The sequence below is a fragment of the Hyaena hyaena genome, unplaced genomic scaffold, assembly GCF_003009895.1.
Source record: "Hyaena hyaena isolate Hyena2069 unplaced genomic scaffold, ASM300989v1 scaffold_31, whole genome shotgun sequence".
NCBI lineage: Eukaryota > Metazoa > Chordata > Mammalia > Carnivora > Hyaenidae > Hyaena > Hyaena hyaena.
In genome coordinates, this window is record NW_024080664.1 from 2,981,541 (window position 1) to 2,998,923 (window position 17,383).

Sequence of the window (17,383 nt, forward strand, 5' to 3'; positions counted from 1 at the left end):
ACTTGGCGTTACATTTAAAAACACTATTAGAAAATCAAGAATGTGACAAAATGCCAATTATAGGCAAAGATTCACATATAAGAGAGCTAACAAAGGTGGCAGAACACTTGAGTCACTGTTATAAAAGCATGAATTGACAGCTACATAATAGATTACACTATTTAAAGACACATGACACATTCTTTTAAAATTTCCAAGTGACGTTTAAGGGAAACAATATATTAGGCCATCAAAAAGTCGTAATCCAAAAAAACAGTGTTAAAAGCTATAGTATGGCCCTCTGACGTCAAACCTGGATCAAAAATGTTTGGACCTGGCTCAAAGTTATAACCAGAAGAAGCCACAGCTTTAGATGCTTATTATTAAGTCAAACTCAATGAACTCATAAGCAATCAACTCAAACCTCAGTCTGTAGAGCATGCAATTCTTGAGCTCAGGATCCTGAGTTCAAGCCTCACGTTGGGTACAGAGCCTACTTAAAAAAAAGAAGAAAAAAAAAAGAAAATATAGTAAAGATCTAAAATATTTAAATCAAAAAATAATTAGTTAAGACAAAAGCAGAAGTGACCAATTTAAAAAGAATAAAAAATAATAACTAAAACCACAAGCTATGCTTTGAAAAAATAAATAAATACCTGACAAATCTGAGAAAGGACTGAGTCACAATGAAAAAAGGAGCATTTTAATAAGAGATTTTTAAAAAGTTCTTTGGGCACTTGGGTGGCTCAGTCAGTTCAGGGTCAGACTCTTGGTTTCAGCTCAGGTCATGATCTCATAGTTTGCAAGTTTGAGCTCCACATTGGGCTCTGCACTGAGAGTATAGAGTCTGCTTGAGATTCTCTCTCTCTCGCCCTTTCTGCCCCTCCCCTGTTCATTCATATTCTCTCTCTCTCAAATACATAAACTTAAAAAAAAGTTCTCTCAAAAACAGATTGCTCAGGTGTCTGGGTGGCTCAGCCAATTAGGTGTCTGACTTCAGCTCTTGAAGTCCATGAGTTTAAGCCCCATGTGGGGCTCTGTGCTGACAGCTTAAAACCTGCAGCCTGCTTCCAGATTCTGTGTCTCCCTCTCTCTCTGTCCCTCCCCCACTTGTACTCATGCTCTAAAATAAACTTTTAAATAATTAAAAAAACCTGAGACTGCTATACACACTTCTGATGGATAAATGAAAATATAACCAAAATAGGCAATTTTTCTAGGAAAATTATATATATAAAAAAAACTTAACATAAAAAGCTGAATGGAGAACCAATCAGAAAAAAACTTGTAAGGCCACCAAAGATCTACCCTGTATCAATTCCTATCAAGTCTACTAAATTCTTAAAAAAAATTTTTTTAATGTTTGTTTACTTTTGAGAGAGGCGAAGACAGAGCACAAGCGGGGGAAGGGCAGAGAGGGAGACACAGAATCTGAAACAGGCTCCAGTCTCTGAGCTGTCAGCATAGAGTCTGACGCGGGGCTTGAACTCACAAACCATGAGATCATGACCCGAGCCAAAGTCAGACGCCCAACGAACTGAGCCACCCAGGTGCCCCAATTCTTCTTCTTTTTTTTTTTAAAGCAGGTTCCACACCCAGCATTGAGCCCAATGTGGGGCTTGAACTCATGATCCTGAGATCAAGACCTGAGCTGAGATAAAGAGCTGGACACTCAACTGACTGAGCCACCCAGTCAGTGGTACCTCAAAGCCTACTAAATTCTTATTTCATCAGTATTAGCAGGAAAATTCTAGGTCAAGTGAACAAAATTCTCACCTGAATCATAAAACAGAGTCCTGGCTCCTTAATCAAGTCCCAGAATTGTGCTAGTTTAGACCCAGAAGCCCTCGAATTTAGGGGAAGCAGGGTCCTCTTGAGGAAGGACCCCTAAAATACACTAAAAAAATCAGAACTGTTAATCTTTCTCCTAAGGGACTTACAGCCTTTTACTAGGCTAGCTATACATGGGCAAAAAGGAAATAATCAGACCTTTCAGGGACTACTGGCTCTGAATGGACACTGATTTTATGAGACTCAAAACGTCACTGTGGCCCGGCCCTATACTCAGAGTAGGAACTTCCGGGGACCAGATGATCAGTGCAGTATCAGCTCGGGTCCATTTTGTAGTGGGTCCACCGGGTCCCTGAGCCCATCCCGTGGTTATTTCCCCAGCTTCTGAATGCACAGTTGGAAAAGACATACTTAACAGAATCCTCACACTGCTTCCGTGACCTGTTGGGTAAGGACTATTATATGGGGGGAAAAGCCAAATGGAAGGCATTAGAACTGCCTCTACTTCGGAAGAAAGTAGTAAATCAAGGCAATATCACACCTAAAGGGACTGCAGAGATTAGTGTCACCACCAAGGACTTGAAAGATGTAAGGGTTGTAATTCCCGGGTCCCCACTGAATTCCCATATTTGGCCTGTGCAGAAGACACATGCATCTCAGAGAGGACAGTGGGTTTATCATAAGCTTAACCGGAGGTGACTCCAACTGCAAGGGAGTCAGCCAAGCGCGGTCCGTGGCCTGAGCACGCCTGCAACCAGCATCCTGCGTCCTGCAGCCAGTGGCGCAGGGTTTGAGGCTGCTGATCTGGCCAGTGTGTTTCAGGTAGGAAGCCAGACTTCCACAGGGTTCATGTGGTTTGTTTTCTGTCCTTCAAGAGTCATAGTCCTGTACTGCCTCCTGTCCACTGTTGGGAAGCAGCTGTTTCACACACGTTGCCTGATTTATGGTAACATGACGAATCTAGTCTGTTACTACATTGTGGCCAGAATCTTCCATATGCTTGAGAGTATATTTTCTGACTACAGTACAACTAAGAATAATTAAAATGATAACAATTTCCCAAATATTTAGAAATTAAACAAAACACTTGTAAATAATTCATGGGCAAAAAAACCCCCCAAAACCCAAAAAAAACCCCGTATCATAATGGAAATTAGAAAATATTCTGAACTAAAATGATTATGAAAATACAACATATCAAAAGTTGTTCTGTTTAGAGGGAAATGTATAGCTTTAAGAGCTTATATTAGAAAAGAAAAAAAGGTGTAAAATCAATTATCATTTTAAAATATTTGAGAGAGAAAGAGAAAGAGCAGGGGAGGGGAAGAGAGAGAGAGAGAGGGGGAGAGAGAATCACAAAGAGGCTTATATCAGCACAGAGCCTGACGCAGAGCTTGATTTCACAAACTGTGAGATCATGACCTGGGCTAAAACCAAGAGTCAGATGCTTAACCAACTGAGCCACCTAGGCATCCCTAAAATCAGTTATCTGTCTTAAGAAACTAGAAAAATTAGTGGTGTCTGGGTGGCTTAGTTGGTTAAGCGTCCGACTTTCGCTTAGGTCATGATCTCACGGTTCGTGGGTTCGAGCCCTGCGTCGGGCTCTGTGCTGACTGCCAGCTCAGAGCCTGGAGCCTATTTCAGAGTCTGTGTCTCCCTCTCTCTCTGACCCTCCTCTGCTCACACTGTCTCTCTCTCTCTTAGAAATAAATAAAAATATTAAAAAAAGAAACTAGAAAAATTAGAATTAAGCCCAAAGTGGGATGGAAATGGGAGGTAAACAAAAATAAACAAATAGATAAAAATGAACACATCCAAATTTTTAAAAAAGATTAATAAAATTCGTAAACCCTTCACAAAACATTTAAGAGCAAACACAAATTGCCAGTATCATACATGATAAAGGGGATGTTATTATAGAACCTATAGACATTAAAGCAATGGTGAATATAATGGACATTATCTGATAAATTCTACAATTCAGACATATTTCCTTGGAAACCACAACTGTCCAAAACAGACATAAGGAGAAATAATGTGAATAGTTCCATCTCTCTCTTTCTCTTTTAATGTTTACTTATTTATTTTTGAGAGAGAGAGAGTGCGCACAAGTGGGGGAGGGATGTAGACAGGGAGATACAGAATCCAAAGCAGGCTCTGAAGTGTCAGCACAGAGCCTGAGGCGGGGCTCGAACTTACAAACCATGAGATCATGACCTGAGCCAAAGTAGGGTGCTTAAAGAGCCACCCAAGCACCCCCCCTTTTTAAAATTAATGAATAGGCCCACATCTCTTAAGAAAATTAAGTCTGTAATTAAAATTTTTCCCTCAAAGAAAATCCCAGATGCAGATAGTTTCACTGATGAATTCTACTCATCAACTAAAGTAGAAATAAAGGCAGAATTCAATTTTAACCAGTCTTTTAGAAAAGCGGGGAAAAGGGAAGACTCCCCAATATGTTACAGATCCAGCATAACCCTGTTACCAAAATCTGAGGATGCTCCAAGAAAAAAATAAAAGGACTAATAGCACAGAGACTTCAATATCCTAAAGTAATTTTTTGCAAAACAAATTCAGCAACATAAAAAAGCAGTAAGTTACTGATCAAAGTAAGGGAATAAAGGAGAAAAATCACATGATTATCTCAATAGATGCAGAAAAGGAATTTGATGAAACGTGTTAAAACTCAGAACCTATTCATGGTAAAAGCTCTCAGTGAATCAAAAACAATAAGGACTTTCCGCAATCTAATAATAGGTATCTACAGAAAACCCAAAAGAATAAAAAACCATATAGACAACATACTTGATGGTGAAAAATTCAATAATTTCTGTCAAAAATGAAACACTTGTTCTCTTACCACTTATTTCATGTACCAGAGATATCAGCCACTGTAATCAATCAAAGGCATACAGACTGAAGAGGAAAAAAAAAGTAAAACTATCTTTATTCACAGACCACATGATAATGTACACACAAAAGCCAAAAAGATAAAGAAACTACAATTATTAAGTAAATTCAGCAAGGTTGAAAAATAAAAGATCAAGCGCAGGTCTATATTCTAGCAACAAACGTCTGGAAAATGAAAATTTTAAAAGAGTATCATTTACAAAAAACATGAAAAACTTTGTGGTTAAGTGCAATGCAAGATGCTAAGACTTTTATGTTGAAACCTACAAAACACTCCCGAGAGAAATTAAGGCAGAACTAAATAAAAGGAAAGATATACCACGTTCATGGGTCAAGAGACTCAATATTGTTAGATCTGTTTTCTACAGATTGAGCTACAATTTGCATTCAAAATTGCAGATGACTTTTTTTGGGTAGAAGTTGACAAGTTGATTATAAACTTATGTGGAAATGCAACAAACCTAGAATAGCCAAAATAATTTAGAAGAAAGTTAAATGACACATATTTCAAGACATATTATGAAGCTACAGTATTTGCAATGTAGTATGTTTGACTAATAGATTATGGGGCAAATTATGAGAGTCCAGAAAGCTACTTGATTTTTGAGAAAGACACTAATCCAATTCAATGTGGAAAGGAATGTCTGATGCATATTCAATAAATGGCGCTGACACAACCAGGTTTTTGAAGGGGAGAAAAAATATACCCAGACCCCTACTGTACACCGTACATGGGAACAGACGTGAGACAGATCCTATTTCTGAATGTAAAAAATCAAACCTGTGAAATTTCTCAATATAGGAAAATATATTCATGATCTGAAGTAGGCAAAGATTTCTTAGAATATTCTTAGAATACAAAAGATATTAATTAAAAAAGTGTTAATTTGAACTTCCACAAAATTTTAAAACTGCTGCTCATCAAAAGATATCACAAAAACAGTGAAAAGACAAGCCAAAGACTGGGAGAAAATATTTACAATTTATATATCCAACAGGGGACTGTTACCCAGATTATGTAAAGAACGCACATAAACAAAATTAGAAAAAAAATTCTTTAAAAAGCTTCACTTGGACATTATTTCACACACATAACGCAAGGCATATTAAATGTACTTAAATGTACGAGAAAGTGCTCAACATCACTAGTCATCAGGGAAGTGCAAATTTACACCACCAACATACCACTTCACACTCACTAGAATGGCAAAAAAGAAAAAAAACACCGATTAACGCCAAATATTGGTGAGGATGCAGGCAAACTGGAATTCATAACAACACTGCTAGAGGGACTGTAAATTGTTGAAACTTTTTTGGAAAACTGGACGTTTCTAATCATGTTAAACATACACCTACCCTATAACCAGTAAGTTATGTTCCAGTTTCAGGAATGTATGACCTTCTCTAGAGGATCATTCTTAAATACATAATTCAATAATATTTGAATTATGAACCTCTGTTTGCTACGTCATATGCTAAGTGTTGAGGATACAGAGTTGATCAGTCTCTGCCCATATTATGCCCAAAAGTGGGATGGGAGAGTGGAGAGGGAGCACATCAATTATATTATGGGGTCCCTTTTCTCAAACTTGCCCAAAAAGAGAATCACTTGGGACGCTCCTTAAAAATATACATTCCACAGCCTATCTGGGGCCAAGAAATTCCTATAATCTGGAGATTTGGAAAGACAGAAATTGCTGTGTGACATAAAAAGACCTACCCTAGTCTAGGAGTTAGGGAAGGCCTCCCTGAGGAACTGTCATTTAAATTAAGATCTGAAAGACATGCAAATAGGAGTCTGCTATCATACTGACCACTAGATCAATTTAATATTGATTTTGACATAAAGGATATAATGTCTTTCACACACACACAAACACATTTGGAATTTTTAAAACTGAGAGTTACATATTTTTTTAATTTTCTTAAAATTTTTTTAACATTTATTTTTGAGAGAGACAGAGAGAGAGAGAGACAGACAGACAGAGCATGATCGGGGGAGGGGCAGAGAGAGGGAGGGAGACACAGAATCTGAAAGCAGGCTCCAGGCTCTGAGCTGTCAGCACAGAGCCCAACGTGGGGCCCGAACTCATAAACTGCAAGATCATGATCTGAGCCCAAGTCAGACGCTTAACCGACTGAGCCATCCAGGTGCCCCAAGAGTTGCATTTAAAAAGCAATAAAAACTAATATTCTAGCCTAGTAAGAGAAATATAATCTAGATCTACCTTGGACTTCACAGATAATTAAGTCGACAATAATACAGCATGGCTGCACTGATAAAGGAAAACGGAAAGCTTATAAAGAAAGCGACATCCAAGAGAAATCATAAAGGTCACAAAGGGGCTAACCACTAAGAAAGAGCATCTCAAAGGGAAAAGAGCATCTCCAGTTAAAAGAACAAATATGGGATGGACCCCAGGTAAAAGATGGGTAAAATGAAGAGACAAGATAACTATACTTAACATGTATAAAAGTGAACTCATTATCACTGATGGTACACTCACTGAACTAGGAACCAAAGAGAAGGAATAATTTTATATTATTTTTCTTTTGGATGGGAAGCCACGGAGATGAGTTCATTTTATACACAGTAAGTTCTAAGTGCCTATAACATCTACAAACTGAAACAGATATACAGTCGTGAAGCTTATGGAAAATCTGGACTGGAAATATTCAACCTCTAATTTAATGTTTCAGAAATTCTTTTTTAGCTAGGAACATAAAAAAATTGGCTTAATACCAAGAGTTTAGTAGCCTTTTATTATTTTTACTGCTTTAAGAATAACTCAAGTTATTAACCTTTGGGGTTATGGAGTTCCCAAAGATTTGATAAAAATCACACATTTCCCTGAGAAAATGCACATACACACACATATAATTTAACAGATTTATGGGCTTTATGCTACATCTGAAAATTCCTAGTAACTCCTGGCTTATAGGATTTTACTTAAGTCATTAAAGATTCTACTCTAGAAATTCCAGGTAAATACTTAAAATAAAGAGTAAGATGAAAAGAAAGCTGGCTTATCAAAATAACTGACATTAGAATACATCAGTGGTTTATTTTTTGCACTCAGGACGTCTTCACATTCTTAAAAAGTATTGGAAACCTCAAGGAGTACTTGTTTATGTGGACAGTATCTATTCCTACTTATCACATTAGAATTAAAATAGTTAAATATTTAATAAATAAACCCAAACTTAACAAAACATTTTAGATGTAAAAATGTGTATTTTCACAAAAAAGGAGCATTAACATGTTGCACATCTCTTTAATCTGTTTTAGCAAGCTGGGATCTTGTGTATATCTGATTCTGCATTCAAATCTGCATTCGGTGTGCGGCAGGCTTCATTCTTAAATGTGAACAGATAGATACCCAACGTCAAAAACTTCGACAAAAGGAAAAAGTATAGTACAACAAAGACACTTGTAAATCATTATACCTGATAAGGGTCTACTATCCATAATATATAAAGAACTCCCACAACTCAGCAACAAAGACAACCCCATTTTTAAAATAAGCAAAAGGTCTGAATAAACATTTCTCCAAAGACATACAAATGGCCAATAAACACACGAAAGGATTCTCACTATATCGGTACTCGTTAGAGAAATGCAAGTCAAACCCACAGTCAGATACTGCTTTATATTCACTAGGATAGCTACATCACTATTATTTTTAAAGCGCACACAGAAAACAAGTGTTGGCAAGGGTATGTAGAGACCGGAAGACTCATACACTGTTGGTGAGAATGTAAAATGGCGCAGCCGGTTTGAAGAACAATCTGGCAGTTCCTAAACAAGTTAAACACATAAGGACCACGTGACGCAGCAATTCCACTGCTAGGTATATACCCATTTTTATCGTGTCCTCCCAGTTCTCATTTACCAAACGATTCCCTCCTCTATTTTCAATCCCAGAACCAAGCCAGAAACCAGAGGACTCGCCCTTGACCCCTCCTTCATCCCTATCAGGTCTTGTCACTTTCAACCTCTGACACCGTGTCCAGAGCCAACGGACTCCCACACGGACGGCGGCAATAACCTTTCCAAAAGGCAAATCCGATCAGTTCCACCTGTTGCTTAAAACTCAGCAACAGATGGTCGTTGTTCTTTGCGAAAGGCCTAAAGCTCCGCAGGCTCTCCCGCGACACCCTCCGAGCGCCCGGGCTCCGCGGCGGCCTTGCCACCTCTGTTCCAGACACGCCCGCCTCCTTCCCGGCGCAGACGGGCCACGTGCATCCCGCGGCCCCCTCCCCGCCGACTCCCCAGGACCCCCGCTCCCGCTCGACCTCTGGGTCCCCCCAACCGCGCGTTCTGCGGGGGACCCTCCCTGCCCCACCCCCGGGCCCCAGGAAGCCGTGCCAGGCTCGCGAACACCCCACACTTCCGGGGGCCTGGTGTCCGCCGCCCGTCTCCCTGTCCCGACGCGCCCCCCAGCTGCGGGGGCTCCACGCGCACGTGTCACAACCATGCGCACACGGGTGACTGTCCACCTGCCCCGGGAAGTAACCGCACCTGCGCGACAGGTGCCGTAGCTTCACTCTAGGCCCGCTTTTGGGGTGCAAGTGCGCCTTGGCGCTTGCCAAGTGGGGCTGGCGGGCCACGCCTGGAGCCGAATGTAAAGGTACCAAATTGGGGGATTCTGGAACGCCCGGGCCACCGAGCAACGCGCCAACCCGGGGCCATAGCGGCCGACGCGAACCCGGCCCCCGCCCCAGGCCCGCGGAGGAGCCGCCGCCGGGGCGCCCTCCTTCACACCTCCGGGCCATCAGCCGCGGAGGGTCCGCGCCACCACGCCCGGCCACCGCTGGGCTTCGCTGCTGCGGGTCCCCCAGGTCCCCGGCCGGTGCCCCGCGGGCTCGCTCCACGCCCGACGCACCTCAGAGCCGCGCCGCCGCCGCCGCCGCTACGCGAGGAGCACCCGACCGCAGCCCCCTGCCCTGAGCGAAGCCGGCTCCACGTGCGGCCGCGGGGCCCGTCGGGTAACGGACGCCAGCAGCCCGCCCACCGCCCGGCGGGCGCCCCCATTGGTCGGCGCCGGCAGGGGCGGCGCCGTGATTGGCCCAGCTTGTGGGCGCGGAGGCGGGAACAAGGGAGCCGGCTGGCGGCGTGCGGGGCGAGCGCGCGCGGAGACGGTGGCGCGCGCGGGACTTTTCCTTGCGCGGCAGCCCGCGATCGCGGTGTGGACGGCGCGGGTGTGGAAGCCAGCGATGTTGCCGACACTGGCGCAGTCGCTCCTTGGTGCGGGGCCAGAGCCCGCCGAAGCGCCGCCGGCAGTGGCGGGAGAGGCCCCCGTGCCGCCGTGGTCAGGCGTCCCTTCCAGGCACGGGACAGGTGTCGCTTCCCGCGCCTGGCACGCCTCCGCCCTCGGGCAGTCCTCGGGGTATCCCCGCCCGGCGGGCCTGGGTGAGATGCGCAGCACTGAAGGAAGCACCCAAACCCAGCACATTTTAATGCAGTCCTTTAAGGAAATCAAAATCCCGGGGCGCCTGGGGGGCTCAGTCGGTGAAGCGTCCGACTTCGGCTCAGGTCATGATCTCATGGTTCTTGGGTTCGAGCCCCACGTCGGGCTCTGTGCTGCCAGGTCAGAGCCTGGAGCCTGTTTCAGATTCTGTGTCTCCCTCTCTCTCTGACCCTCCCCTGCTCACACTGTCTCTCTCTCTCTCAAAAATAAAATAAAAAAATTTAAAAAAAAAAAAGAAATCAAAATCCCAAGTAGTGGAAAATCCCAAGTATGGTTCTGCAAGGCACAGCAGTCCCGTCTTTAAAATGGGCATATGTTTTCATCCATGGTGAATTTTTTGGCGTTAAATTTTTTTTAAGTTTATTTTGAGAGAGAGAGAGAGAGCACCAGAGGGGAAGAGGCAGAGAGAGAAGGAGACAGAGGATCTGAAGCAGGCTCTGTGCTGACAGCAGAGAGCTGGTTTGGGGGCGCGAACTCACAAACCCGTGAGATGACTACCTGAGCCAAAGTCAGACCTTCACGGACTTGGCCACCTAGGCGCCCCCTTGGACACTAATTTTGATTTTTACTTGAATCATTATGTTTTGAATTTGTTTATTTTTTAAAAGTTTTTATTTTGAGAGAAAGAAAGTGGGGGGGGCAGGCAAAGAGAGGGGAGGGAATCCCAAGCAGGCTCCACACTGAGCTTGGAGTCCCACGTGGGGCTGGAACCCACAGACCCTGAGATCACCTGAGCCGAAGTCAGATGCGTAACCAACTTAGCCCCTCAGTCGCCTGTCTTTATTTTTTTAAGATTGTTTCTTTTTGTTTTTCCTTAGGTTTTAAATTTTATTTTTTAAAAGTTTATTTATTTATTTTGAGAGAGAGAGAGAGAGCATCAGCAGGGGAGGGGCAGAGAGAGAGAGAGAGGATCCCAAGCAAGTTCCCCACTGTCAGCATGGAGCTGGAGGTGGGGCTTGAGCCCACAAACCCCAGGATCATGACCTGAGCCAAAACCAAGAGTCGGAGGCTTAACCGACTGAGCCACCCAGGTGCCCCAGACTATTTTTTCCTTAAAGATTTTATTTTTAAATAATCTCTATACCCAACATGGGGCTTGAACTTATGACCCAGAGATCAAGAGTCTCATGCTCTATAGACTGAACCAGCCGGGTGCCCCTAAATTTGTTTGAAATCATTTAAGATTGTGGGGGAGCCTGCGCGTGGCTCAGTCAGTTGAGCATCCAACTTTGGGCTCAGGTCTTAATCTCGTGGTTTGTGAGTTGGAGCCCCGCGTCGGACTCTGTGCTGACAGCTCGGAGCCTGGAGCTGCTTCGGATTCTTTGTGTTCCTCGCTCTCTGCCCCTCCCCCACTCATGCTCTGTCTCTCTCTCTCTCTCTTGAAAATAAACATTAAAATTAAAAAAAATCATTTAAGATTGTGTTAAAAGCTTAATTTTCTTTTCCTGCTTGTTTATTACATATGGAGAAAGTGCAAGCTGGGGGGGGGGGGCACGCAGGGGGAAGGGGCAGAGAGAGGGAGAGAGAATCAACTCGGAGCTCTATCCTGCCACCTTGAGATCACGGCCTGAGCCGAAATCAAGAGTCCCAGGCTTAACTGAGCCACCCAAAGGCTTAGTTTTCTGACATCATCTCCACATTCCCCACCGGCCCTGGGGCAGTGGGATCCTGGCTTCTCTTAATCAGAGAAGTTCTGGGAGCCTTAGAATGTAGCCTTGGTCACCACCTTCTCCGCCCGGCAGCTCTAAAGGGTCTGGACTCACATGATTGACTTGGGGCTTCGATTGCTGTGATGTGAAGTTTTATATTTTATGGACTCCGTCAATCTCTTTGTGATTTATTGCCGTAATTTTTTTTCACCCCATTCCGAGTTCAGGATAATGGTATTTATATAGCAGGTTCTACCCGCCTTTTGTGATTTGAATTTTTACTTTTAATTTCTTCCTTATAACTTTTCAATAGTTCAACATTATGGAAGTGACTTGTGGTTCATGTAGAAAATGCAGAACCGTGTAAGGAGGAAGCTAGAAATCCCGTGTCAAGTTCTCACAGAGCCTCACGTTAGAAGCTTTGGGGGGCACCGCACGGAGACACCGCTGAGATCCTCTCTCACGCCCCTTTGGGCCCTCGTGCTTGCTCACCTGGCCTACCGGGAGCTGTTAACACTTCTTCCAGAAACACCCGCTGACCTGCTGAGGATCAGGCGGGCTGAGGAGTACAGACCTTATGTCAGTCCCTCTGAAAGGACACAGTCTGGCTGACAGCAGCCTCAGTGGCACGGAGCCGTAGCCTGGGAGTCCTCCGGGAATGCAGCCAGTGCCCTCTGCCAGGCTGGCTGTCCCCCCGCGGGGACCTGTCTCTTCACGTCTGTCACATCTGTCGCACCTGGCAGAAGCCACTCACTGCCCCCACAGGGGCTTTTATCAAAGTTATGGGAGCTGGTGGTATTTTTTTTTTTTAAACTTCCACATGACTGTTAGAACAACTGTGAGATTCACACCCCGCCCCCCAAAAACCTCAAAGTGATTTTCCTAAGAAATGTATTAAATCTATACATTTGGGAGAAAGTTAACATCTTCATGATATTTGTTCTTACTACACATCTCTATCGTTTTTCATGCTGTGTATCTCATAGCAGGATGCACAGATTTCCTCTAATACAGGCTCCTAGGTATTAAAAGCTCGTTCTGGCAAATTTTCCTTGTCTTGATTCGGCTCTGTGGGTCACCGGTGCTGCCGCGGCCACCTTTGCTGAGGTGAGGACTCGCGTCGTCGCCCAGCTAAGTCAGATGCCCACATATTTTGTTTTCACAGTCACGTATTTACGGGCGCGTCTCCTGTGTCTTACTTTGCTAAACCTTAGCTGTGCTAAATCTTGGGGAATACTTTTCTGGGTCTGACCTTTTGTTTTATATTAGGTATGCAGAAGCAAGGCATCTTTTTTTTTAATATCACCCCACAGACTTGGAGGAGGGAGTAATGACTGTTTTGTTCTTTTTGTGTTCCTTTTTCACATTATAACTAGGCTTTTAAGATGATAAATTAGGGGCACCTGGGGGGCTCAGTCGGTTAAGCGTCCGACTTCGGCTCAGGTCATGATCTCATGGTTTGAGGGTTCGAGCCCCGCGTCGGGCTCTGTGCTGACAGCTCGGAGCCTGGAGCCTGTTTCCAATTCTGTGTCTCCCTCTCTGCCCCTCCCCTGCTCATGCTGGCTCTCTCTCTCTCAGAAAAAAAAAAAAAAAAGATGATAAATTAAAGTGTCTCGGCGTGGAAACATTAAACCACATGATCTTCAGCCCCACTTAGTGAAGTCTCGGCGGGTGAGGAATGACTGCTCTCAGGGGCTACAGAACCGCAGGCCAGGTGAGGTCGGTGAGAAAGGCCAGCAGACCAGAGTCAAGAGGCACAGGGGGCTTTGCCCCGGGGTAACTTGCACGAGAAGCCCAGGCAGCAGAAGCTCTCGAATTGGGAGTGAGGCAACAGTTCATTCAAAGCGGAAGAGCCCGACAGGGGTGCCACCTTCGGAAGGCAGAGCCGGGTGGGGGTGGGGACGGGGACGCCGTGTGTGCCCACGGTGGTGGCAGTGGCCCCCGAAGGCTAGTGGCAAGGGGCAAACACAGACCTAAAGACCCCTCCTCCCGTATCCTGGCACCCACATCTTGAGATTTAGGGAGTTCTTTTAGCATTCTTGGAACCAAAGTTTGTGCTGGGGTCTTCCCAACACAGAACTCCAGGCAACGTTGACACCAGCGGGCACGAGCTGGCTTCTCACACGGCCAACCCCAGATTGCGTCCACCGGAAGAGGGGTTAGTCCTACAAGACTCCCCGCTGCCAGCCCGCACCCCCCAGGCTGTCCCCCGTGCTGCTGACCAGCTGGCTACAGACTGGAGGGCTCTAGCGGCCTCCTCCTCGGGTTCAGCGAATTTGCTAGGGTGGCTCGTAGAAGTCAGAGAAACACACTTACCGGCTTATTAAGGGATATGATAAACAGTATACAGGAAGAGATACATAGGGTGAGGTCTTGAACAAAAGATCTTCTGTCCTTTGTGGAGCTTGGGGCCTAGGTTGGTGGCCACCCATGGGTACGGGCAGCTGCCAACGGAGACACCCGGCCACTCGGGATTAGCAGAGCCTGCTTGGCATTCAGTGCTCTTGGGGGCAGAGTAGGAGCCACCGGGCAGGTGGGGGGGGGGGCTATTCTGGCAGAGAGGGGAAAGGAACGAGCAGTGGGTGTTAGGAACCCACCGCAGAGATCGCACCAGCCCGCGGAAAGGCAGTGTGGTAGCACGTGGGGGGCTGCGGCTTGCGACAGCTGGGAGACCGGGAGCGGGGTGGACACCTAGTCCTGGACGCTGCGGGACACGGGGCAGTCCCCGGCCGCTGCGCTGGGGGCCTCGAAATCCCCAAGTGTCTGCACACCTGGCTGGGGTCAGGCTAACAGGTGCAGGAAGCCGGCAGGTCCGCAGACGGCAGCTCTCATTCCCAGACACCGGGCAGGCGCGCATGGGCCACACGCGGCCTGGCCGTTTGGAGAAACACCCCAGGTGCTTCCGCCCCAGGCTGAAAATCTGAACCCGCTGCCTCCGCCTGGCACTGCCCCAAACCCCATCCCCCGCTGCCCTCTCCTGCGGCTATCAGTGTGCGCGGGTTTCTATTCCTTGAGATGGGCCGCCGTCCGGTGCTTCCCAAGAGCTCAGCGCTGCGCAAAGCAGAAACCCGTATTTGCTATAATAACGTAAGTTTTCAAAAATATCAACAGTAAGTTTTGACTCTTTAGTTTACACTTCAGATGATCAAAATGGGAAATCAAAAACAAAAAATGAGGGGCCCCTGGGGGGCTCAGTCGGTTAGGCGTCCACCTTCAGCGCAGGTCATGATCTCACAGTTCGTGAGTTCAAGCCCCGAGTCGGGCTCTGTGCTGACAGCTCAGAGCCTGGAGCTGCTTCGGATTCTGTGTCTCCCTCTCTCTCTCTGACCCTCCCCGTGCTTGTGCTCTTTCTCTCTCAAATATAAATAAACATTAAGAAGAAAAAATGAAAAATGGAAAATAACACCTCACAGAAACTCTGAACTGCATTTGATTTACTTATTCATTTGTATCATCCACTTATAATGTCTTAATGGGTCTGTGTATATCCTAAATGCTGTTTTGTTTCTAAAAATGAGGGGCGCCTGGGTGGTTCAGTCAGTTAAGCATCTGACTCTTGATTTCGGCTCAGGTCATGATCTCACGGTTTGTGAGTTCAAGCCCCACATCAGGCTCCACACTGACCGTGTGGAGCCTGCTTGAGAGTCTTTCTCTCTCTGCCCCTCCTCTGCTCATGCTCTGTCTCAAAATAAATAAATAAAACTTTAAAAAAATAATAAAAATGAAAACACTTTGTAGGATACATACAATAGGGATCCTGGCCCAGGTTTTCAACCATCTCTTTTCTCTTTGCAATTTTCTGATGTGAGTCAAAGCTGTGGTTCCCATGGGGGGTGCTCTGCCCCCCCCCCCCCCGCCGCCAGCAGACATTTGGAAACATCTGAAATATTTTTATTGGTCACGACTTGTGGTGGAGCCTGTTTGCATCCAGTGGGCAGAGGCCAGAGGAACCGCTCAATAGCCCCTGATGCACAGAACGGCAGCCCAGCAAGCAAGCGCCATCCCGCTCAGGGTGTGGGTAGTGCGGGGTCAAGAGACTCCCGGGTGAAAAAAGCCGGTGACAAATTCTACAGCTGTATCTGAGGAAACGCTGCAGTACGTGAAATAAATTGGACAATCACGATCTGTCTTCCTCTGGATTAGGAAGCGGGCGTAAAATGCATCTGCTATTTCTGCAAAGAGGGGCATGCAAGGGAGACTCTGAAGGGTTGACCTGTGTGGAGCCGCGGTGCGGGGGAAGCGCCACCTTCCCGGGACAGGGGACACAGGGAGCCCTCCTGTTACCAGGTGCGAGACTTCCCGCCAGTCACCTCCTCAGGCTCTGGCCTCTCCATGTGCAGCCTCGCAGCGCTTTTGTGAAAATTAATTCAGTGAAAATGTGTATCTCACTGCCGGGCGTGTGGGAAGTGCTGTGTTTGCTATTTTTATTAGTATTGTCTGCGGTCTCTGTATGTGGGTTTTTTGCTGGTTAAGCATAGTTGTATTAAGATGTTGGTTGTGGCAGAAACCTTGAGGATAAGACAATGCAGTGAACATCTCTTCCTTGCCGGCTGGCCCCCTACGGTCTGAAGAGGGTGCTGCAGTGACCGTGCAGGACGCGAGGGCCCCCCCTCCTGGTTCCTTCTTTCTCGTTCACAGTGCCTGTGCTGTGCCACCCAGAGGTGCCCGCATTCCAGCAAAGGAAGCCCCCTTGTCCTGGCCCCTGGCCCCCTGTGATTGTCTGTCCCCTCATGGGAGGCGGCCTCAGGCCCTCCAGTGAGGTCTCAATCCCAATTTGTCCTCCCTCAGCTCCAGGACATTCTTTAGAGTTCTCTTCTACCCTTTCTCTGTAGCTAATGCCCTGTGGCGGTTGATCATTCTTTCTATTCAATTTCCCCCATTCAAATGACTGGGGGGGTTTCTGTTTCTGGATGGGGCCCCCGCACGTTGCATTGTTGAAAGAACTTGGAAGGCTTAACGCTTATGAGGTAGAATTTCAAACCTGGAAGTCTTTCGAAACCAATGTATCCTGACAAATTGTAGATAAACATAAAAACCATGTTGCTGCGGAGACTTGAACTTCCAGGGGATCAATGCAAGGGTAGATTTCTGTATGAACACTGGTCTTGAAGATGCATCAGGCAAAGCGAGTCTGTGGGCGCCGCCCTGCGGACTGGGGCCTGGATGAGCTTACCTGGGGAGCGCTCAGGAAGGAGGTCTGAAGTGTAAGCTGTCCTTGGCACCAGGAGATATGACCCCCCTCTTGTGTCCTAATGAAAAGTAACCTGGTGTCCTGGACCCAGACAGTGCGGGGGGACGGGCCCTTCTGACCTCCGACCAACCCACGCCCCCCACGCCAGCATTCTCCAGTGTCGACGCAAGCTGACACCATCTTGGTTTGCACTCGCTACTGTCCCGAAAAGGTGGCCTGAGTAACCAAGGTGACTGCAGGCCCAATATACACAGAGTAACGAAAAATCAGCAAGTAGCCAAACTTTCTCTACTATTTTTGTCCTTGAAGAAACTGTAGTTGTCTTTAGTCTGTAACTTCCTCAGTTTATTTTTTATTCTAGGGATGCTAATTCTTATAAGTGCACTATCCTT